Source organism: Lontra canadensis, unplaced genomic scaffold, assembly GCF_010015895.1.
Source record: "Lontra canadensis isolate GAN:19392208 unplaced genomic scaffold, GSC_riverotter_1.0 scaffold10, whole genome shotgun sequence".
In the NCBI taxonomy this organism is placed as follows: Eukaryota; Metazoa; Chordata; class Mammalia; order Carnivora; family Mustelidae; genus Lontra; species Lontra canadensis.
The window spans coordinates 9,319,752-9,343,379 of record NW_022631004.1 but is presented as its reverse complement, the minus strand read 5'-3'; the positions used below and the strand labels follow the sequence as shown (position 1 = coordinate 9,343,379).

Sequence of the window (23,628 nt, the reverse complement as noted above, 5' to 3'; positions counted from 1 at the left end):
AGGGCTCCGGGTGCCTTGCAGTTATACCACTGTCCACAGGCACGGTCACATTGAGGGAGCATATATACCTTTAGACATATGTACAGATGCTGTTGGAGACCTGATCAGATCCTCCTGGATCCCTTGTACCGTCTCTGTTCACCCATCCCTAGCTTCATGGTTTTTGCTACTATTTGTACCTGTCCTTGGACATCAGAGCCCCCTAGCTTATAAGGAGCAGAGGAAGTAACCGGGAATCTTATGTCCACCTATGACCCCCCCACCATGACCTGTGGACAACGACTTACTGGTGTGAGGGGACCAAGTCCAGCTCTTGTGCCTCAGGTGGGGCTAATACCCAGCACCCAGGAAATGGGGCTGAGTCTGTGACTTTACCTGAAAGCTCACCTCTCTTAGGTTCTTCCCTCTCCTCAGTCTGCTTCTTCTACTCCCTTACTGGTTTCTTCTTCTGGGGCTGGGTATTAGCAAACCACTTATGCTCAATTCTTGGCTTGAAGACTGCTTCTGGAGGAACCTGACCAAAGAGAGCACACTTTTTATTTCACGGCTGAATGTGATTGGCAAATTCCAACAATGAACATGTTAGATTCTTTAGCATACTGAATTGGGGCTCATGTTTGAAACTACTCTTGATTTCTCTATCTGGGGCATCTTAGGATGTATGAGATCTCTTCACTAATCGGCAGTCCAAACTTCCTCACCCTCAACTTCGGTCCCATTGGCTGTCAAAGAGCATGTTTTCTGTTGGGTGCTCACACAGACCACTCTGGGAGCTCCACTGCAAACTCTAAGGTTTTCTGTGTGTCTGACATTACTTCTAATGGAATGCGACTGTCCTTACGCTTAGAAGAACATACCTCTCCCAAGTGTCTGCAAGATGAAAGCATCAGCCATTTATGAAGCTGGAAATCAGTGAGAGAGGTAACCAGATTAGTCAGCTCTAGGTTGGGAAGTGCAGGTAGCAAGCACAGACTACTCTTTCAGAGGACTGGATGATGAGAGTCCCAGAGAACTAGGATGGTGACTTGACAAAACAGCAGGGTCAAAGGAAAGGCTTTTGTTTCTTTAAGAGAAAAACCACCTCAGCACTTTTAGGTGGAAGAATTGAGGCCAGTGAAAAGGAGAGGTCATGGAGGGGTGAAAAAAAAGAAGGTAATTGATGGATCAAATGCCCAGAGAAGATGAGTAGAGTCAAATATGGCAGCCTTTAGTAGAAGGAAAGATTTGAAACTAAAAAACTCTGTGTGTCAACTATATGAACGTGAAAGAAAAAAAAAGGAAGGGAGAGAGGAGAGAAGGGATGGGAGGGAGGGAAGAAGGAAGATTCTTCCTTACTGATTAATCAATAGCATCCATCTCTTCAGGCATGTGATCTCCTATTATCTTACGTTTAATGTATTTAGTCCTTTACTACCACAAACAAGGCTACGCTGTACATCTGCCAACCTATGAATGTCCTTTGTCTATGTTTTAGGCTTACAGACAAGAACAGAGCCTGTTTGTACTGCAGGTAGAAGAATGTCATTTTTAAACCAAACCTTACAAGAACAACCTGGAAAGATACCAAGTGCATGTGTATTAATGATCTCTCCACTTTGGTTTCCTAGCTAGAGGGACACAGATAAGACTGTTCATTCAAATGCTAATCTCCTCCAGATACATTCTCATAGACACACCCAGAAATAATGTTGGGGTTTTGTTGTTATTGTTGTTGTTTTGGGTTTTTTTTTGTTTTGTTTTGTTTTGTTTTTCAGAAATAATGTTTTATCAGTGGAGCAACTCTTAGCCCAGGAAAGTGAAAATAAAATTGACACATAAAATTAATCATCACAGTTATACAATAAATACACAAGAAAAACCAAAATTATTTCATTACATGTTCATGTTTTCTTATAGAACCTATCAGGGCAAATAAATTTCCAATAAGCTGGAGCTGCATACCAACTATGTAACTATGCCTAAAAGCCTTTATTTTATAAACATCTCCCAATCTCATAGCTGTTCCACATTAAAGAGTCTTCCTCACTGTTCCAAACCTATCAGTCAGGGTTGCTGGTGAAGAGTAAGCCTTGAAGCTGTTGTCCAGCATGCTTCTCTTCCCTTCCCTTCCCTTCCTCTGTGTGTGTCCATAAAGAATCTATAAAATGGTAGACCGTTTTCCAACTCCTCCCCTTCCACTAGTGCTCCATTCCAAATATACCTGGACTTAAAATCCATCTGGTAGAAGGGAGCCTAAGTTCCTTACTTCTTCCATGCCGATACCATTTCTCAGATGCTACATCATCTGCAGATACTTGGCAATTGCGTTACAAATTGCACAACTCCTTGGGCTTGGTAAGTGAGTACAGTCTTCCACTTTTGTCATCAGCCTAGCATCCAGAATCTCCTTCAATCAAAAAGTAGAAGGGTCATGGGAACTTAATATGCTACTGAACCATGACTTGGTTCAGAAAAAATAACGGTATAATTTCTGACCACGCTTGGGATCACACAGCATTCCACCAGGTTGCCCCAATACTCCAGGGAACGTTATGTGGTTACGCATGAGTACTCTCATCTAGGAATTATGCTGTGTGACATACAATCTTACAAGCTCTTGCCTCTGTCGATTATACGGTACGCAACAAATAAAAGGTTGTTATTCTGATTTCAGCTTAAATGTCACCTCCTCAGAGAGACATTTCCTGGCCACACAATGTAAATTGGTCACCCAGTCACTCTACCATATTATTCTGTTTTAATTCTCTGCACAGCACATATCACTAAGTGATACTTTTTTAATACACTTAAGTTTGTCTATTGTCTGCCTCCTCTGTTCTATCTTGTTTTTGTAATATCTCCAGTGCATGGGATAATTCTGGATGACACATAGTTAGCCCTCAATATGTATATGTTAAATTAATTACATCAAGGTGATATGAAAGAAAAAAATGGCTAGGAGGATACCTTGAGGCTATTTTTAATATAGGATGGTCAAAGAAAGTCTTTTTGGGAGATTATTTTTGAGCCAAAACCTATATGACAATTAGATACACGTATGAGGCTTTGATTATTACATTGGCCTGCACATTTTTACTGTTGATATGAGACTGTTCTTGTGAAGAAAGGGCTTTATAACTATTGAAAAGTGACCCAAAAAAGTATGGGATTGGCCCAAAAGTTCAAAAGAACAGGTATAGGACTGGACCTATAGAGTGGGTTTAAAAGAAGTAATCAAAATCATTTTTTGATGAACAAAACAAAAATCATTTTCAAAGAGGTAATGAGAGAAATCACTGCTTCCCCGAACATTTTCCTTTTCAGTAATCCAGAACTATTTTTCCTAAAAGCTCCTTCCACCATTAAGGCTTAATCACCCAAGGGAAGGGAATGGCAGATACCACCTAAAACAAAAGTTCCCAGTGAAGATGATAAGATTCCACCAGATTAGGAAAAATACATGCTTTTCTACTGAGCAGTGGGAAGGCTTAATTAAGAAGGAACAATATGTACACCCCTAGGTTCCCTTGGGCTTCAGAACTCACACCCCATACCCCTAAGATTTAGCCAGTTGAAGAGTTGATTGTGGAAACAGAAATCAGGTAGAGAATAGAGACAAGTTTCAGATTGGTAAATTGTGCCCTGTGTAGAAGAGGCTTGTATTGCACACTGCAGTTTCTCTTTGGAACACACAAGCAGACCATCTCATAGAGCGTTTGCTGACCTAAACCAGCATGGGTGTCTGCAGCTGCTGAGAAATAAGCATGAGTTGTTGGGGAGAATTGTATTAGCTATCTTCAAGCCTCCCATACTTTCCCATGCAATGTGAAAAAGATATAGGTATTCCTAGACTTGCCCCTGGAACCAAGAGTCAAGAACCAGAGAGTTTGCCATTGAGTTACTATAGAGAAAGGTGAGATGACACCAAAGTCCACAGGCTAGACAGGGTAAGGCAGATAGCCAGTCAAGAGCAAGACTGGACATTTCAGCAGTGAATGCAGTAAGGATAAAAGTCACTCACTGAGTATGTATCTCAGTTGATGATCAACAGAAGAACAGAGAATGATATCACTCGGTCAAGGAACACTTTCCAAAACTATGAGGATAAACAAGCTCCTCCTGGCACCTAGCTGCCATCTTTGGCATAAGGAAAAGGAAGGAAGACTTTTCAGAAGAGAAACAACTCTGGTGGGGCTTATCTTATGAATTTCAAATCACTGAAATAAATCACAACCATAAAAATCACAACCAAATCACAACCAAATCACAACCATAAAAATGAAACTATAAACTAGAATAGATGAAATTATCTTCTAATAATAAGCTTTAAATAATTATTTTCTGCAATCACCAGGAATTTAAGTAGCTCCAAAGGAACATGAAGCAGTTAAAGAAATACACATTTTAGATTGCTTCAATTTTGACCCTACTGTTGTGTATGGTTTAAGTATCCACTTCTATTGTTCTAGTTTGAGATGCTCAAGTATGCTCAATTCAACTCACAAACCTCCACACTAGGTATCCAAGGATTGCTTTGGTCTTATAGTTGTCCTGGAGGCAAAGGTAGGGTACAAGTAAGAGAGTAGCTTCCTCTATTTGCTATAGAGCCAAGGAAAGGAAACTTAGGTGGGTACTCCTTCTACACCCACAGTACTGTTTGATTTATTGGCAGGATACTTGAAGGCAGTAATACAAATTCCCAGTAAATACCTGGCCCATCAGATACAGTGTGACTTTGAACTTCTCTGGAAGTGACCCTTCTCTCCTAGCCCATGTGTTCATCTCTACATTCCCATATATATACAGTACTGCTTCCATCCTCAACCTCTCCGAGTTAAACCTATGTCCCCCTTCTCCTGTTGCCACTACCAAAAAAGTTATCTTTTCTCTTTTTCTAACACAGTAGCTATACAGAGTTAATAGGTAGAGCCAAGATTATCCATTAAACCAGGATCCTATAGCATTGGTTCCTTTTCCTCAAAAGCTGGAAGACCTTTCTCCAGAAATAGATTTCCACATCTCCCACCCATGGAAGGGAAGAGAGAGCTTTGTTTTCCACGCTGGAGAAGGTTGCCCAAACATTCACTACTACCTTCTTCCTATTCCCAAATAAGACAAATGACTTCTATAAATGCCAAAAAGAAAAGACAAACCCAAGATGAGTTTTGGGGACAAAAGAAATTGACTCAAGTAAAATGAGGTGGTTAACCAAAAAAGAAAAAATGTAGGATGCAGTAAAACAGAGGCTCTAACAGAGGAGAGAGACAAAGAAATTCCTCAGAATAACAAAGAACAGCAGCAGGCCTAGAACAAGTGCAAATAGAAACAGGAGGACAGAAATCTCGAGAAAGAAGAGCTTGTCTGCAGGGGAATAGTGAGATAGAATTAGCAAATATATAAAACTGTCCAAATTGTGACATTGCTCTAATGAGGTAATCAGAGAATGGAAAGTGTGTGTGTGTGTGTGTGTGTGTGTGTGTGTGTGTGTGTGTGTGTGTGTATGTGTGTGAGAGAGAGAGAGAAAGAGAGAGAGAAGAGAGAGAGAGATTGAGGTAAGACTTCATTCACCCTGAAAAGAAGCCAAAAGTAATATGTAAAATTGTTAAATCCAGGGAAATGACAGTGTTAAGTACTGTTCAAAGAGATGGAGTTAAGTATCAGTGAAAACAAGTTAAAATTTGAGAGTGATAGCCTCTGGGTAACAGGTTATCAGGAGAGGTAAAGGCAAGAGGCTTCCTCTTTTCATTATTAGCTGTGGTGGATTAAAGATGACCACAAATTTCTTGAAACTCTTCCCACAGAAGGGTCTATTTCCCCTCTCCATGAGTGAGTTTGGGTTGACCTACAAAAGCTTACCAATAATATCCCAGTGGACATGACACTCTGCCATTTCCAGTCGTCGGTTTTTAGAGGAGTAGAAGCTGTGGTCACATGAATCCCTGAACCAAAATGTAAGAACACCAACCACCTCCCTTGAGAGACCACATGGAGAGATCTTTAGTCTGCATTAAGAGAGAAATAACCAGCTGAGCCCAACCTTCTAGCCACCTCTTCAAGACACCAGACATGTGAATGAAGCTGTCTTTGAATTACCAGACTAGACCAGACACCAGATGAATACACTCAGTTAATGCTACACAGAACAGAGAAATCACCCAGCCAAGCCCTGCTTAAACTCCTGATCTACAAAATCTTGAGACTTAATAAGATTACTGTTGGTTTAACCCATTACATATTGGAGTAGTTTGTTATACAGCAGTAGATAATTGGAGACTAAGTGTTTTAGAGCTCAAAAGTTAAGTCTTCAGTAGTAAATTTTTAACATGTATATATATAATTTTCATAAAAATAAAAATTAAAATAGTCTGATCTGGGGTGCCTGGGTGGCTCAGTTAGTTAAGTGTCTGCCTTTGGCTCAGGTCATGATCCCAGGGTCTTAGGATCGAGTCCCACAACAGGGTCCCTGCTCAGTGGGGAGCCTGCTTCTCCCTTTCCCTCTACCTGCTGCTCTGCCTGCTTGTGTTCACTCTCTCTTTCTCTGTCAAATAAATAAATAAAATCTTTTTAAAAAAATAAAATAGTTTGATATGAGTAAGATCAATGAATTATATTGAGGTCCAGTTCATGGTTGTAATATTATACTATAGTTATACAAAATGTTACCCTTGTGAAAAACAGGGTGAAGGGCATATGGGAAGAATCTCTTTCTCTCATATTTCTTACAACTGCATGAGACTCCATAGCTAATTAAAAATGAAAAGTTTAAAAAAATAATTCAGGGGTGCCTAAGTGGCTCAGTCAGTTAAGCGTCTGCCCTCAGCTCAGGTCATGATCCTGGGATCCTGGGTTAGAGCCCCAAACAGGGCTCCCTGCCTTATGGACAGCCTGCTTCTCCCTCTCCCTACCCTTACCCAAACCCCACCACCACCACCACCCCTCCTCATTCTCTCTCTCTTGCTCTGCATTCTCTCTCTCAAATAAATAAACAAAATTCTTTTTAAAAAGGTAATTCAAACAGTTGAATATTTCTAACTTGTCATTCTTATTTATTTTAAACAAAACATAGTGGCATACCTCACATATTATACTACATTTTTCCACTTAATATATTTTGTACTTATTTCCAAGTCAGCACTTACAGGTCTAGTTTATTAATTTTGATGGCTACATTATAGTCCTCTGTATGGATTTGCTGTAACTTATTAGCTAGCACCTCAATGATGGATATTTAGGTTGTTTCCCTTTCTAGAGACTATGTACTCCATCAAATTAGAAGAATTCTAAATTCCCTTTGAGTAATAAAATTTAAAACTAGGCAATCTGGCAATATTCCTCTACTATAAACTGATAGAACTTATTTCTATCATTCTTAGGATAATTCCTTTCCTGTCTCACATCTTCAATAAGCAATTCTAGAATCAGTAAGCCTACTTCTAAATCCAGAAGTGTCCACATATCTATACATAGCTAACTCAACTTCTGTGTAGCAGATTCTAACTCCAACTGCTAGATGTCAGGAAAAAAAATAACTAACTATAACTCAAAACTCCAGCCAAGTCACCCTGTCTGAAGGGGTTTCAGAAAAAAATGAAACCAGTAAAAAACACAGATATATGAGAGAATTGATCTTCAAAATTAAGTCTCAAATCACAATGCTTCCAAAACCCATCATCTCAAAATAATTATTTAATCTGACTAGCATGTTTTACATTAATTATATCATTAAGACCAAAAGGAAAAGTAAAAAGGATGCTCCAGGCAGATACACTGAATTTGTGGCCAAGAATAAGTCATTTTACCATCTAAAGACTCTGTGCTTTTAAGAAGGTGGATCTGAAGTGTATTATTTGCTCATTCATTCCCCAAATATCTAAGTATCTGATAGTGTGTCAGAAGCAGACAAAGGCAGCTCTTTCTCTTTGGAAGAACTCATACTCTAATGGAAGGACCAAGAACTAAACAGATAAATATAAACAATGTGGCAAAGGATAATAAAAATAAGCACATGATAGCACAGGGTTACACAGGAGGGCATGCAAGGCTTTGTGACAGAGACTTCTAAAATCTTAAAATAGGGATAAGCATCATCTGTGGAAGAGAGAGCTTATTCTGGCCAGAGGGCAGGACGTACAGAAATAAGGATAGGGTTGAGTGTAGCTTGCAGGGGTGGGTGGCTCTATATGCAGTTACGTAATACCCAAATATAAAATGGGGCATGGGGTTCTATTAGAGGCAGCCTGGGTCCAGATCATATAGGGCTGGGTGCCTTTCTGAAGAACTTGACATGCATCCCTCAAGCAAGGGGGATGAACATATTTCCCAATTGGACCAAGACTGTTCCAGTTTATGCTTGAGGTCCCACTGTAATTATTAGTAGTCCTCACTTTCACATTCAGATGTATCCTGGTTAAGATGACAAGCCTAATTATCAATGTGGTTATGATAGATCTACTTCCAATGGTACTCAGATCATTGAAAACCTGCTTATGTGAGAAATAATTGACAGTACAAAGAAAGGAGGAAAAAAACAATCTATTTCCCACCCTGTAGAAACTGTTACCAATGTTAAATTAAACAGCAGTGAAAGAGCAAATGCAAAATTTTCATGAGATACATGCAGCGGCAATTTTTATAGTCTTTTGCAATATGAAACCCAAAAATATGTACTCTACAACTTTTACTGTTCTTTCTTATACTTCATTTTTAGGATTTTCTTTCCTCTGGATATACTTGTTGATTTATAAAAGGAATACATGAACATGATAATAATTATAAAAGTGTAAGAAAAGTGTAAAAGGAAAAATTAAGGTGTATCTTCCCTCCCCAGCTCTGGCCCATTACCCAAATGACACTATATGAATTCAATTTACTAAATAGTATAAATCTAATTGGGCAAAATAAGAGGATAGGTTTTTTTTATTATTATTCTATTGCCTTTGAATATGTTTGAACTGCCCCTTATAGGGTTGGCTAATTCCTAAAATAGCCAAAAAGTAGCCTGCAAGCACACCTTTCATAAGCAAAGCAACCAATCCACAGCACATACCCCAACAACTTCCTTTATCCAACTATCACACTTAAAGCCACTATCCCCTGTCCTAATCACCCAAGGCAAACAACTAGACAAAGCTCCCATGCCCCAGAGTGCCAAACAATTAGGCACAGCTCTCATGCCCCAGAGCTCCCTCAAATTATTCAAACTAGGGTGATACCAGCAAGATGACGAAATAAGACATCCCCACTAGTACCTCCCCACCTCAACAATTTGGTGTCTTTGGCTCCCAAAACTGCCTTTGTGGGAGCTGTGGGACTCAGCACCATATGCCAAGGGATCCAGAAAGACTCTTGCTACATCCCACACCCACCCCTATGCTATGAGTAAAAGGCATACAGTCTTTGGTTCCAGCTGTGGACCTTGAAGTGGACCATGAACCCACTCCAGTCTCTGCCTCTCTTGGCTGCAGTCTGAGAGCAACTGGAGAATGCACTCTTAAACAATCACCCATAAATGAGAGATCTCTGTGGAAGTCCAAGTTTCTAGCAGAGATGTTCCATACTGGAGCACTGGAGAGAAAAAAAAATCCAAGTTTGGATACATTGGAGAACATAAAAGGAATAGTTTGACTTTATCAGTACTATCCCTCCCCCAAGGCAAAACAGCTTAAGGTCAAGAGAGTGATTTTTCTGCAAGGGGTTGGGTAGTGAGGTGAGCATATGTGAGTAAACACCTGGCTTCCCCAGATTTGCAGGATGCTTCCAATGAGGCCCATTTCTCTCTCACACCAACTGAGTTGAATTATGAACTGCATGACTGGGGGGCAGAGAGTGACTGGGAAAGAGATAGATGGGATTCTTGAAGGCATTAAAGAGAAGAAGATCCTAATAACCATGTCACAGACTCTATCAAAAAGCCCACCCACAAGCCCCTGGAAACCCCTTGCCCTCAGATCTTCCCGACCAGCACCCCCAGAACTCCATGTACTTCACACACACATGTGCACGCGCACACACACACACACACCCGACCTGTGGTCAACTCCCTGTGTATGCTCATAACAGTAATGACAGTAAGTTTTGGTAGACTCAGATAAAATTAGAAGTGAAAGAGGAAACATTACAACTGATACCACAGAAATATGGGGGATCATCACAGACTACTATAAACAATTATATACCAACATATTGGATAATCTACAAAAAAATTGTATAACTTCCTAAAACATACAACCTACCAAGACTGAATCACGAAGAGATGGAAAATCTGAACAGACCAATACCAATACCAACAGACTAATTATTGTAATTAATTAATCAATAATCAAAAACCTCCCAACAAAGAAAAACTCAAGACCAGATGGTTTCACTGGTGAAATTCTACCAAATATTTAAAGAATTTATACCAATCCTTCTCAAACTCCTCCACAAAAATTGAAGAGCAGGGAATATTCCCAAACTCATTTATGAGACCAGGAATACCCTAATACCAAAGCCAGATAAGGACAGTACAAGAAAAGAAAACTACAGGCCAATAATCTCTGAGGAATATAGGTGCAAAAATTCTCAACAAAAACTAGCAAACCAAATTCAGCAGCATATTCAAGAGATCATATGGCATGATCAAGTGGGATTTATCCCTGGGATGTGAGGATGGTTCAAAATATGCAAATCAATAAATGTGATACGTGATGTTAACGGAATAAGAAAAAAAAAACTCATGATCATCTCAATATATGCAGAAAAAGCATTTGCCAAAATTCAACAACCATTAATAATAAAAATTCTCAACAAACTGAGTATTGGGCAAAAGTATCTCAACATAATAAAGGCCATATATGGCAAGCCCTCAACTACTCTTCTGCTCAATAGTGAAAGGTCGAAAGCTTCTCCTTTAAGATCAGGAACAAAACAAGTGTGTCCACTCTCACCACTCCTAATCAACATAGTACTGGAAGTCCTAGCCAGAGCAATTAGACCAAAAAAAAGAAACAGACATCCAAACTGGAAAGGAAGAAGCAAAACTGTCTCTGCTTTTATATGATATGATCTCACATATAAAAAATCCTAAAGACTCCACAGAAAAAAAAAGAAAATGTTATAGCTAATAAACAATTTCAGTAAAGTTGCAGGATACAAAATCAACATATAGAAATCAGTTGTGTTTCTATATACTTACAAAAAAATATCTGAAAAATAAATAAAGAAAACAGTCCTATCCACAATAGCAAAAAAAAAAAAAAAAACTTAGGAATAAATTTAACCAGGAGGGTAAAAGATCTGCACACTGAAAACTGTAAGAATTGGATGAGAGAAATTAATGAAGACACAAATAAATGGGAAAATATCTTATGTTTGTGATTAGAAGAATTAGTATTGTTAAAATGCCCATGCTCCCCAAAGCCATCTTTACATTCAATATGTTCCCTATGAAAATTTCAATAGTATTTGTCACAGAAATAGAACCAAAAAAAAATTTTTTTAATATTTTATCTATTTTTCAGAGAGAATGAGAGAGAGAGAACAAGCAAGGGGAGCTGCAGACAGAGGAAGAAGCAGACTCCCCCCTGAGCAAGGTGCCTGATTCGGCTATTGATCCTAGGACCCTGAGAGCAAGACCGGAGCTGAAGGCAGACACTTAACTGACTGAGTCACCCAGGCATCCCCCAAATTTTAAAATTTATATGGAACAATAAAAGACCACAGAGAGCCAAAACAATCCTTAAAAGAAGAACAAAGCTGATGGCATCACACTCTCTGACTTCAAAGTTATCACAAGGCTATAGTAATTAAAACAGGATGGTACTGATATAAAAATGAACATATAGACCAACTGAACAGAATAGAGAACCCAGAAATAAAATCTCACATGTATGGTCAACCATTATTTGACAAGGGAGTCAAATATACACAATGTCAAAAGGATACACCCTTCAATAAATGGTGTTGGGAAAACTGGTTAATCACATGCAAAAGAATGAAATTGAACCCCAAATCTTACATCACTCACAAAAATTTACTTGAAATGGATTAAAGACTTAAACCTAACACCTGAAACCATAAAACTCCTAGAAAAGAAAATTGGGAAAAATGTTCTTGACACTGGTCTTAGCAATCACATTTTGGGTATGACTCCAATAGCACAAGCAACAAAAGCAAAAACAAACAAGTGGGACTAGACCAAACTACAAAGCTTCTTTTAGCAAAAGAAATGATCAACAAAATGAAGAGGAAACTTATAGAATTGGAAAACATATTTCCAAGTCATATATCTGTTAAGGGGTTAATACCCAAAATATATAAAGAACTCCTAAAACTCAATAGTCAAAAGCTAAGTAATGCTATTAAAAATGGGGAGGATCCAAATAGGCATTTTTCCAAAGAAGGCATGCAAATGGCCAACAGGTAAATGAAAAGATGCTTAACATCACTAATCATCAGAGAAACAAAATATCCACGAGATACTACTCACAGCTATTAGAATGGCTATTATTTTAAAAAGGCAAGAAATTAAGGATGTGGAAGAAGTAGAACCCTTGTGTATTATTGGTGGGAGTGGAAATTGGTACAGTCATTATGAAAACTAGTATGGAGTTTCCTCAAAATAGTAAAAATAGAAATACCACATGATCCAGTAATCCCACTTCTGGGAATATACCCAAAAGTAATGAAATCAGGCTCTTGCATAGTTATCTGCACTCCCATATTCACAATAGCAAAAAAAAAAAAAAAAAAAAAAAGGGAAAAAACCTAAACGTCTATTAATAGATGAGTGGAATAAGAAGATGCAGTGTATATACACTATGGCTTATTATCCAGCCCTGAGGAAGAAGAAAATCCTGCCATTTGTGACAATGATGAACCATGAAGACATCGTACGAAGTGAAATATCTCAGAGGAAGATGAGTACTACACGATCTCACTCACATGTACAACCTAAAAACATCAAACTTACAGAAACAGAGAACAGAATGGTGGTTACCAAGGGCTGAAGGTTGGGGGAAATGGGGTGATGTCAGTCAAAGGGTACAAACTTGCAGTTAGTTATAAGATGAATAAGTTCTGGGGATCTAGTGTACAGCATGGTGACTATAGTTAACATCACTGAATTATTTACTTGAAATTTGCTGAGAGACTAGATCTTAAAGGCTCTTACCACAAAAGAAGAAATGTAATCACCTGAGGTTTGGGAAGTATTTAACCCTATTGTGGTAATCATTTCAAAATATGTAAGTGTATCAAATCATTACATTTTACACCTTATACTTACATGATGTTATGTGTCAATTATATCTCAATAAAACTGAAAAAATAAAAGAAAATATTAAAACTAGCCAATTCTAAACCTAGTGATCATTCCTCCCCCTTTTCTTCCAACAGACACCACAATAAAGTTTATGCCTACATTTCCCCCACCCCTCTGCATCCTGATGGACACTATGTTTCTCTCTGTGCCCCCCATGGCACTGCAGGGCCCCTTTTCTTGGGGTCTGTAAGTATAACAAACTTTTCAATGGCAATCATCTCCTTATCTGTTTGCCTTGCCATATTTGAATAATAATAAAACCTACATTCTAAACAAATGTTATAACAGATTTGCCTTCTTTATAGTTTAACCATTATCCCAAGTAGATCTTATGACTTTCTAGCCACTTTTATTACAGAAGCTTTGTTTTCAGATATTGAAGTGTTACTCTAGCTGAAACCAAAATTTTCACCTCTCATCTGTCTTAAAGCTTTCCCCCTTGCTCCCAGGCCTGGCCCAGCTCAGAGCAGCAGTGGAGAAAGGGAGAATGATCTTGCTCTTTCACATCTCCTCTCTTTCTGTTGCCAGATTATCCAGGGGCAAAGGAAGGGAAAGGAAATATTAGAGGAGAAAGGAGCAAAGGAATTCTTGTCTAGACCATATTGGTGATTGTTCTTTGGGCAACACTAGTCCCTTTGTTGTGACAGGTATTCAAAGGGAGAATTAATAAGTAAAAACTATATACAAAACTACAAAGATCCCCAAACTGTACCATTTGTTGATTTAATTCACCTTTCAGCAGACATGATGTCACCACTCCTCCCAGCTCTCCCCTTTGGCATTATAGTCTGGAGCCTTTTCTTCTGATGCCTCCCCACTCCAGCAGGCAGCTCCTTCAATATGACTAGAGTCTTGGTACCTCCACAGCATCCATATGGCCCAAAATAACTCAGATACTTTCGTCCTCTGAATGATAAAAGTGTAGCTTGCAACCATTGCTGCTCTCTGCTGTTATAGGAAATGTCAGCCAGCATCTTCAGGTCGTCAAAATTTTCATTGTAAGAAATGAGCTCCTGAATCTAGAATCATCTAAAACCTCAAACTCCAGAAAGTGCAGGCAAGCTCTCCCAAGATCTCTCTCATCGAACTGCTCCAATCCCATGGAGCTGATCTCACAGTTGAGAGCATCAGTCAAAGATGGTTTTAGTCTTGATTATGGAGAGGAAATTCCCATGGGTCATCACAGACATCTGCACTCTCCCACAGGAAGCCTTCTCTTATGTAGGCTGCTGGAGTAATGATTATGGTACTCATGTTGCTACCTCTAAGCAAATCCTTAGCAAATGACAGTATCTCTAATACCTCTCTTTAGAATGTGGAGATTCTTAACCATTTTTCCCTGCTTTTACAGTTTAACCAAAATTCTGAGCCAATAAGAAAATTCTCATTCTACCTCCTGTTTTAACAGAAATGAGTTACCCACCTTGGAAGCCATTATAAAAATTATAATCCTCAAGAAGTAAAAACTGACACCTCTGTCCAGTTGTAAAAGTCCAGAAGTGTGTTTGCAGTCAGTGTGTCTATTCCCAGAAACTTGATGAGATTGGGATGGGGAGGAGCATGAAAAAAGAGAAAGGGGCCAATCAGAAAGGTGAGGAAGATTAGGACAATACTCAAAAAGAGGGTGGGGGAAGGCCCTTTCACCATAATAAAAGAACGGAGCCCAATGTGATTCAACCCAAGCTGTCACTCCCATTTTCATCCTAGAAGCATTCACCACTAATCAATCATGAGTATCCAGTTTGCAGTAATGCTCCTCAGTCTCTGGAGAGACTTTACTACTTTGTGGGATAACAGTAACACAATGGGAAAACCTCATTTCCAACCAAGATGGGACCAGGAAGAACTATTTAGACGTGCCCTATAACCAGAAGAAGAGAGGAACTTGCTTCAGTCTCTATCTGGACCATGTATGGCATAGAACTTCTTACCTTCTAATTGTCTTCTTTTTACTATTTTGATAACTGAAGAGAAATATGCTTTCATAATATTAAGATGCCCTGTGTTTTTAATCACACAAGTTATGGATAGAAATAATTTTAAAGATATTCCTTGGGCTCCTGGGTGGCTCAGTGGGTTAAGTCTCTGCTTTCAGCTCAGGTCATGATCTCAGGGTCCTGGGATGGAGCCCCCCATCAGGCTCTCTGCTTGGCAGGGAGCCTGCTTCTCCCTCTCTCTCTGCCTGCCTGTCTACTTGTGACCTCTCTCTGTGTCAAATAGATAAATTAAATCTTAAAAAAAAAAAAAAAAGATATTCCTTACAGAGCCTCTGTCTTCCTCCCCATTGGGAACTATTCCTTCTAAGCCTACATGCAACTGTCACCCTATGATTGCTTTACATTGAACTCCAGACTTCTACTGTGTCTGGATTCTGTTGGTTCCTCTTTTTTTTCCCCCTATTGAATATCCTTGGGTAATTTTTTTCAGATGGCAGAAAATGTCTTTCTTTTGCAAGTATTGGAAATGTCTATTTTTCCTTCATACCGGAACGGTAATTCTGCTTATAATGAATTCTAGGTACAAATTCTTTTCCCTCAAAATGTGGCTGGTATTGCTTGTGTCACCAGTACCCATAGTTGTTGAAGAGACATCTAGTAACAATCGAATGTATATTTATTTGTATATGTGCTGCCAAAGCAAGCACTAGAATGTATATTTATTTGAAGTAAACTGTTCTTTTATTCTCTCTGGTCATATTTGAGATTTTTCTCCTTTTCCCTCAAATCGAGATATTTTCATCTGTTTATTCATTTAACAAATTTTTCCTGAACAAGTAATATAAGAGTGCAAGTGATACGGCTGTGAACAAAACAGATTAGAATGTTGTTTTCTTATTTATTTTTATTTGTTTTCTTGCTTGGAATTCTGTGAGTCTTAAAATTCACATAAATGGATTATTATTTTTTTAATTTTATTTAAGGAAGCAAGATGCCATCTCTAGTTCTCTTTTTTCTTTTTAGCTCTCAATTCTGATGAATGCATTTTATCTTTCAGATTATGGACTCAATCTTTTCCCCATCAATTTTGTAATTCCATACTTCCAAAAAGTCCATACACTTCTTAAAATTTTGCCATTCTGTTTTTAATTCTGTGTATTCTTTCTTCAACTCTGCTTTCTCCTTTTATGGCAGCCTGGTTTTGTTTGGTGGACACAATATTTTCTTAAATATCTCTGGGGATAGTACTTAGAATTTTAAAAATTCTCTTCTGTTCCTTGAATTACGTTTTCTCCAGAGTCAATTATCATTTCAACTTTGATCTTCCATTTCACATGTTTTGTTTCCTCCTGTGTCTCATGAGCTGTTTTCTATTCCTATCCATCAAAGATGAATGATATAAGTTAACACAAGGAGATGAGACATGTTTTTTCTCTAATTGTGTAGGGCCCCATTTCCCCAGTGGTCTCTCCCTTGAAAACTGGACATTAGAAAAGTGGACAGAGTTGTGTTTCCAGGCAGCCAATATGAATGATTAGCCAAGAACTCTTCCAAATATCAAATTATGAAGGACGTCCTTAGTGTATTTTACCCCTAAAAACCCTTCTTCTCCATCCCTCCTCCCTTTCCCTTCCTCCTCTTCTTATTTGGTTTTGTTGTAGAAGTCTAGAGTTACTTTAAATTCTGTGCTACTTTTTTTCTCAGGCTTGAGTAATCTGTCTAGGAGCCTCATGCAAGCCTATTGTTGTCTAAAAGCAGTTATTAACTTGGGCCTAAGGGTAAAGCAACTGCTCCCACAGTCCCAATTTAGGGCATGGAGAAATAGAGTAGCAATTAGGACCCAGCATATAATTTGAGGCTTTGGTGCAAAATGAAAATGCAGGATCCCTTGTTTAAAAATTATTTAAAAATTCAAGACAGTGATAGAGCTTTAAATCAAGTAGAGGCCACTTCCAAGCATGGGCACTATGCCACTGTATGGTCCCATGCCTATGAAGACAGCTCTGACTTGCCATTGGGAATTTCTCCCAAGTTCTACCATAAATACCCTTAAACTCCTTGTTATTACCTTTCTTCTGTGTCTCTACTGTTCTGCTTTTTACATCAGTTCAACACCTTTTGCTTTCTACCAATCAGGAATTCAGATCTTCTTGTCTGCTGATGGTACTTTACCCCACTTTCCAGTGACTTTTTTGATTATATTCTCTTATAAAATATATTTTCTATTATCTTGGGACTTTGAAAAGAAAAGGAAGCAGATACCATTTGAAACAAAACCTGGTATCTTTTAGTGACAAATAATCAGAAATATATGGGTCACAAACTGATTTTAAAAGCATCCAGTCCCCTAAAATTTATTAACCTTAGTAGCACTAGAGCTTACATATTAACCAGTAGAACCAGAGCTATATTTAGAAACAGTAAAATACTACATTTCTGGACACACTTGTGCACTTCTCTTTTAAAAATTTCACATTACTTCCTATATGAATTCATTTTAAAAATAACCACTCATATCAATTAAGTTGACAGGCTTCAAAGTTGGTGGGAGTTTCCCATTATACAAAGGAATATCACTTCACCAGAAAAGTCAACTATTTTTAACATCTAGTTTTCTTCAGCCAAAGGATGTAATTTATATACAGAGAGATAAATGAACACTATAAATATGAGGGAGCAGGTAGGAATTTTCTGATTTTGCTTCTTACTTTTGCTCTCTATGTGTATATCTTCACAAGCTCCACCCCATCATAAAAGAGATTTAACTGATAGATCATTACCTGGTAAAGGCCCTTCAGCAAGAAGAGACTTTCATTTGCCTCTCTAGAACCTATTGCAATTTTATTGAAAAGACTTATCAGAAAGAGTTCAGAGGCCTAAGACTTCCTTGTACATTGACATAGTTTTTTTCTGTAAATTTTCTTTTGTGTGTCTAGCATTTGGCTGTCTCTAGCTATACTGTGTCAATTAGGGGGAAGTGGGCTCTACTAATGAAACATCATGTGAGAACCATTGTTTCAAGTCACTCAAGACTACTACTTCATGAATTTGAGACAAGTTTTCTTGTTTTCACAAAATTATCTTGCAACTTATAGAAATGAAAACAAATAGGCCAGGAAAATGAGACATAACAATGTCATATTTTTCCTAGAAATAATACAAGTAGATACACTGTTTTAAATGGACAGACAAGAGCCTTAAATACAACCCACACCTTTTGATCTAACACATCCAATTCTGGAAATCAACCCAGAAAATCATCTGAAAAGCAAGTTGTATGCTAAAGATTTCCAGGTTTGGGTTTTTTTTTTCCTAACAGCAAAAAATAGTATATCCTAAGAAGCGTCTGAGTGTCTAAAACAGAACCTGGGATTCGGACTCAGGTAGGTAGTTTATTTGAAAGATGACTCTAAGAAAGAGTAAAAGAGATGGAAGATTAAGGGAGAGAGAAGAAAGAAAAAGCAACAGGTGGTCTATTTTGAGCTTGTTCCATCTGTAGGTGGCATTGGTCTGGTCCTGCTGGGCACTCTCTGAAGAACCTGGCTTTGGGCATCTTAGAGTTGGGAGACAGAGCCCACAGGATGTTGTCTCCAGCTTTCATTGTATCTGAGCCTTTAATAGGCCATTTCAACATCTTACCAAGCTGATATAGTGGATCTTGTGGTCATGAGCCCATGGTCATACATCCTTTGCCCCCAAAATGAGTCACTGGGTCCAAGGTAATGTTCCACAGAGGATCCATGTCAGGAAGTTGAGGATAGTAGGTGATAAGACACTTGTAATAGTAGAGGCACTGTGGGCAGGGAATATAAACCCATATTCTGCTGTACAAAAGCTTGGGAAAGATAAATGAATGATAAGCCTGAGTCTGAACTAAAATAGAGGCCACACAGAGAAGCACTGAGACACTGAGGTGCCAAATATTTGAGTAGAGCCTTCTTGGACCTATAAAACCAGACCAGCCCCTAGCTGAATGCAGCTAAATGAGTGGCTAACCCCATGTAGAACAGAAGATCCCATCCCAGCCTAGCCCAAATTCCTGACCCAGAGAATGATAAGAATAATAAATCATTTTTGTTTTGAACCACTACGTTTTGGAATGACTTAATAGCAGCAAGAAGCCAGTAGCTTCTGTTTTCATACTCTTGGAATGCTACCTCTTAGAAACCAGTTACCATGTAAAATGTAGGACTACTCTGAGACCATCATGCTATGAGGAAACCCAAGCTAATAAGTAGAGGGGCTTTATGGAGGAGCTCCAAGTCTCTCTAGCCAATAGCCCTACTCAATCAGAATCAAGTTATGAAAAAAAAAATCAAGTAATGCAGAAGAACAACCTATGCAATCCACAGAATCATGAGAAATTTAAAAATAAAACAAAAGAATCATTGTTGTTTTAAGCCCCAAGTTTTGGTATGGTTTATTACATTGCAATAGATCATTGAAACATATGGCCATTCCATTCTTGAGCCCATTGCATAAGCATTGACAGAGGCTGGCTAACATTCACCAGATACATTTGTCCATTCTGTTGCCAAGTAACTCTACTGCTGTGGATGCTTCCTAGCAGATACTGTTATGAGCATAAAGCCTTTGTGCCCACACTCATAGTTCCATCTGCCTCACTCTTTCCCTAGATCTTTACTAACTGTCTGATTGCCTACCAATTAAAAATTTAGACTTCAATCTTCCAATCTTGCTCTGTTCAGGCCTCTGACCAACAAGCCAAGACATTTGCCAATGCTCGGACCATTTTTGTCGTACAAAAATAACAGAAGTGTACTGCTGAGGCTTTCCCCACTTAAAGGATTTCATCTCATCACTGCCTTAGCGGGTGTACTCCAAGGAAGGACCATTGTGTAGCAGCAGTCCATTTTCAGATATCACCAGCATACTGAGCTAACTCATCCATGAACTGGCTGGATGGTTTTCTCCTGTTTTGGTTGGTCATAGGAACTCCTCAAGAAGCTATGAAGTGAGCTGAAAGAAAGGTAAGGGTACAAGAGAAGTAGGTAAATGGAGGGCAAGGCTACCTATCCCTGTTAATTTATGCCCTCTGATTAGCTCCCAGATGTACTATATTATCACACAGTATTGCAACTTTCTTTCCAACATTATGATTTGGGGGCTCCAACTCATGACAAAGTTCATGATAGTTAGTTTTAATAACATAGTTAGTTGATACCCCCATTGTCAGACATTCAATTTCTACCACAGTAACATTCAAAAAGCCTGTCCTTTCTTGTCCATCATGGGACTCCTTTACTTGGCAATCTTTGCCCTGGGCTTCCCATTGGCCTAGGAAAGACTTTCACAGAGACTCTAAATTATTGTAATACTTTATCACCAGTGATAAGGTTTCATTGTTATCTGGTTGTTAAATGATTTAGTCCAAATTAATAATTACAGCTTGACTGTCTAAGTTCTAGAAACACCTTCACACTCCCTGACTTAGATACAGACTTGAATGCAAGTTTCTTTGGGAAATGATCTCAGAAAAGAAGAGTAAAGGAATGGAAGACAGAAAGGAAAGGGGGGGAAGTCAAATAAGGGTAAAATTTTACCCTTATTTGGGCAATTAGGGCTCAATCCCATTATGGATTCTGAGAGGAATCATGTGAATATACTCAAAATTATCTTTCCAAAGAAAGAAAGCTGGAATATTTGCCAGCTCCCACTCCTTAATTACTTGAGGGTTGTTCCCAAGGATATTAATTCTTCTTGCTCTTAATACTTACTTCTATGGAACATAAGAAATGTTTTGAAAGCACGAGATTTTTCAAACTCAATCCCTTGGCTCCTTATTGAGGGCTTTTCAGAACCAGCCTAATAAAGGGGTAGAGGTAGGTGTCCTCTTTTAGCAGGCAGTTTTAGAAAGGCACCAGAAAGCCTTCCTAACTAAATAATGGACCTGTCCAACAGCTTGTGAATGCTGGAAATGACCTTCACTCAATGGAAATGAGACTTCAAATGCAAGACCCCTTGGAGAGGAAACTGGCAGAGTTAGCCCAAAGCTTGAACAACCTAGAAGAGACCCCCAAGAAGGGCAAGGGAGGGACTGCATGGAGGGACTGGAAGGGTGTCATGGAGAGGACCAAGGGACAAGGAAGGAATTGTTAAAGGTTCTTTATTTGTTTCCTATGGCTGCTATAACAAAATACCACAAACTGGATGGCTGAAAACTACAAACGACTATCTAGATGCTACAAGTCTGAAAGCAAGATGTTGGTAATATTGTTTCCCTCCAAAGCCTCTGAAGGAAGAACTGTCCCATGTCTCCTATCTTCTAGTGGTTGTAGACATTACTTGGCATTCATTGGTTTGTAGATTCATCACTCCATTCTCTGCCTCTGTCTCCACATGGTGTCTTCCCTTTGTATGTCTATGTATCTGTGTCCAAATTTCCCTCTGCTTATAAGAACAACAGCTATTGGATTACAGCCCAATCTAATCCAGTATGGTTTCTTCTTAACTTGATTACACCTGCAAAAATGTTATTTCCAAATAAGGTAACACTCTGAGATTCATAGTGGACGTAGATTTTGGGGGGAAACTATTCAACCCAGTGTAGTCTCCAAAGACAAGTAACTAACCACCTAGTTCTGTCCTTTGGGCCCTTAGATTTGTGGCTTCAGGGCCCCACAGAGTAGCTATTATTACACACTTCTCATGGTTTGCATCATGGGATAACCAGACAATCAAAGTCTTCCCCTTGCATGTGCCAGAGCCAAAGTATAGTTGTAAACCATGCCAAGAACATTCTCTAGTTCAGTGCCTTCTAAACTCCTATACCCATAGAACTCTTTGTTCAAATGAAATTTCACTAGGAGTGTTCAGAAAAATATAATGGATAACAGCTTCTCTGATGGAAGTAGAGCTGGCAGGAGCCAGGGTCTCCCCCTCCTGGATCAGATTATGAAGAAACGAACTTCACAGAACATGACTAGAAATCCACTTATCCACTTCTGTGTTTAGTTCAGGAAGCAATTGATAAGTGCCAGTAACAGCAAAGTAAGTACATAAGGGCTAAGAGAAGAAGTAAAGAGAAGTACAAGGTAAATTTAGGAAGGGCTAGAGAAGGGATAGTTATGGCCACCCTATGTATTTTATTGGAAAAGGGAGAGGAAAAGTCACAAAATAACCAGTCTGTGGCTTCCTGGCAATACCAGGGGAGAGGGTAAAAGGATGAAGGGAGCAGTGGTTGAGCGTCCTGGAATCAAGCCCTGGATCAGGATCTCTGCTCAATGGGGAGCCTGCTTCTTACTTTCCCTCTGCTGCTCCCCTTGACTGTGCTCTCCTGTTCTTTCTCAAATAAATAAATAAATAAAATCTTTAAAAAAAAAAAAACAGAAAAGGATGAAGGGAAAAGGAAGAAAGGACCTCCTTATACAAGGATTTAGGATGGTAGCTAGTATTTTATGGCCCATGATGGACTCATGGAGGAAGCTCTAGAGTTTCCTGGGTCAAGTTTGAGGCAATTAGCTACAAAGTGCAACCAAGTTTATATTGAATGACTTTGAGATCTTCTGTTTCCCAAATAAGTGGATAAACAGAAGACTTAAGGCTCCAGACTCATTAATCTAATACCTCTGTGGGCACTCAGCATTCATAAGAGGCCAAATAAAAGCATTCAATATAAATAAATCAATAATAATTTATATCTCTTGATCTTTCCAAAGAGAACTGTTTATATGTGGAGAAAAAATAAAAAGAAAGAGCCATTCCTACACACAAATATACAGAACATTAAAAAAAAGTGAAACCGGGCAGATGGGGTACTGGGTGATGGGCATTAAAGAGGGCACATGATGTGATAAGAATCGGGTGTTATATGCAACTGATAAATTATTTAACACGACATCTGAAACTAACGATGTACTATCTGTCAGCTAATTGAATTTAAATTAAAAAAAAAAAAAAGTGAGACACTAAGCCATTTGTTGTGTCTTTAAAGTCTTTACCAAAGGAGGGAATTGTCTGTCAACAAGCCAAGGCGTGTGAGTCAATGGGTCAGTTTCAAGTTTTTCTAGAGTCATGCTCCGAAGAAAGCACTTTAATTTTTATCTTAAATAGTTTAGTAATTTAACCTATTAATTCATTTTTTATTTAAAGATTTTGTTTATTTGTCAGAGAGAGAGAGCACAAGCAGGGGGAGTGGCAGGCAGAAGGAAAAGCAGACTTCCCGCTGAGCAGGGATCCAGACACAGGACTTGATCCCAGGACCTTGAGATCATGACCTGAGCCGAAGGTAGACACTTAACCAACTGAGCCACCCCGGCATCCCTAACCTATTAATTCTAATACCTTAGAACTAGCTGAGTCCAATATAGGGTGAAGTGGTAGGTGGAAACCATTCTGATAGACAAATATTGCTAAGTGGTATTACAATTTCTTGAAAGACCTAAATAAAGA

The 23,628-nt window shown here is 38.8% G+C and overlaps 1 long non-coding RNA gene across 1 annotated transcript in view; it reads right to left on the bottom strand.

Moving 5' to 3' along the window:
- LOC116866576 overlaps window positions 1-23,628 on the bottom strand; it is a 90,154-nt gene that overhangs the window by 16,893 nt on the left and 49,633 nt on the right. Inside the window, exon 2 of the long non-coding RNA XR_004382425.1 lies at window positions 388-514. This is a non-coding gene — a long non-coding RNA (uncharacterized LOC116866576). The remainder of the gene's footprint in view (window positions 1-387; window positions 515-23,628) is intronic.